A 1,820-nucleotide genomic window follows, 5' to 3' on the forward strand; every position below is an offset into this window, starting at 1 on the left:
TTTGATTCTGTCCTCCATGGACAGACAGGATTAGAGATCTTATAAACATATAGTTCTGGGATTTATTGAACAACTACAGAAGGTGATTGTAGTGCTTTTAAAATGCTTATCTAACCTACAAACATAATTACACAAATTTACGTCTGTCCTACATAAACAGTGTTCGAGGTGTCATTTTACAGTGTCATTAACGTGTGTTTACAAAAGGTGAAATTAATTTCTGCCAAACTTCCACATATCCTGTATACCCATACATATATACATGTGACAGTGTCACACCACGAAGGAAGGATTGAGACAGGAATTTCCTTAAGTACTTTCGTATTTAATATTACATCTTCAAAAAGAGGGATTTTTTGATGGTCGACTCGAATGGTCGACTCAAATCGACAACACCTCGACATCCTTACAGATCGACATCGCCACAGCACCGAAACCAGGATCATCAAGAAAATGACAACATTATTTGGAGGACCTATGGCGATTCCACGACCCAGAGATGGGTTTTTAAACCTTGCTGGAATCAACCTCACTGAGGACTAAATCACTCTCTTGAATCTTGGTATAAACTGTCACGTTATGTCCAGACCAAGTGAGATGGCCCGGAAAGTGGAGTTGGAGATCCTACTGGACGACATATTCGACCTCGAGACGCAAAAGAAGGTGACCAATAAAGGCATCTTTGGATGTAGAATCGCTGTTTACCAACGTACCTGTGGATGAAACTATCGGGATGATAATGGACAGAGTGTATCGTGATCCGGCTTGTACTCCTCTTGACATACCAGAAAACATACTAAGAAAGCTACTCCAAGCGTGCACTAAAGAGGCACCCTTCGCGAGTCCCAATGGGCACATGTATAAGCAAGTAGATGGGGTCGCCATGGGTTCTCCCCTAGGTGTCCTGTTTGTGAACTTCTACATGGTTACCATCGAACAGAGGGTCTTAGTTGACATGGACTTGAAACCGGCCATATACTGCAGGTATGTTGACGACATTTTTATGCAGGTACCTGATGCCAGATGTCTGCAGCAACTGAAGGAGGCATTCGAGCAGAATTAGGTGTTAAGTTTCACTTACGAGATGGAGAATGATGGGAAGCTGCCCTTTCTAGATGTAACAGTCACGGAAAGGAATGGAGGCTTCTACACTGCAATTTCTACACTAAGGAAACAAACATAGGACTGTGCCTCAATGCCAATAGTGACTGCCCAGACAGGTACAAGAGGAGTGCTGTTAAAGCTTACGTCGACCGTGCTCTCAGTCACAGCTCAGGATGGAAGCAAGTCGATGAAGAACTCTGTAGGGTAAGGCAGGTCCTAGTCAACAATGACTTCTCTAACGGTTATGTTGAAGACATAGAAAGAAAGGTGAAACGCCATGCAACCTCCGAAGAGTCAACTAACACAACACCTATACCTCCTATTAGACTGTTTTACAGGAACTTCTTTTCGACAGCTCATAAAATGGAGGAAAGTATCCTGAAAGACATTATTAATAGGAACGTTATCCCTACAGACAAAAATCAGAAAATACAATTGACAATTTACTACAAAAACAAAAAAACGGCCAACCTACTCATGAAAAACTCCCGACACCAAACAGAACGCCTTGAAGGAAACCAACGTCGTCTATGCCTTCAAATGCCCACATGGGGACTGTAAGCCCCCAAGTGGGCATCTACCCCAAGATCTCAGTATATGGGCAAGACAACAACGTCTCTTTCTAGGTGATTAACAATGCACAAACAACAGGGCTCCATCAAGGAACATATAATCTCTTCTCACAACAAGACCATCACCAGAGAAATTTTAACAGG

General features: G+C 42.6%; 1 pseudogene; it reads left to right on the plus strand.

The window, feature by feature from the left end:
- The first annotated feature begins 733 nt into the window (after nucleotides 1–733).
- LOC138366874 (trichohyalin-like) overlaps nucleotides 734–1,820 on the plus strand; it is a 7,058-nt pseudogene continuing 5,971 nt past the window's right edge.

Source organism: Procambarus clarkii, chromosome 20, assembly GCF_040958095.1.
Source record: "Procambarus clarkii isolate CNS0578487 chromosome 20, FALCON_Pclarkii_2.0, whole genome shotgun sequence".
In the NCBI taxonomy this organism is placed as follows: domain Eukaryota; kingdom Metazoa; phylum Arthropoda; class Malacostraca; order Decapoda; family Cambaridae; genus Procambarus; species Procambarus clarkii.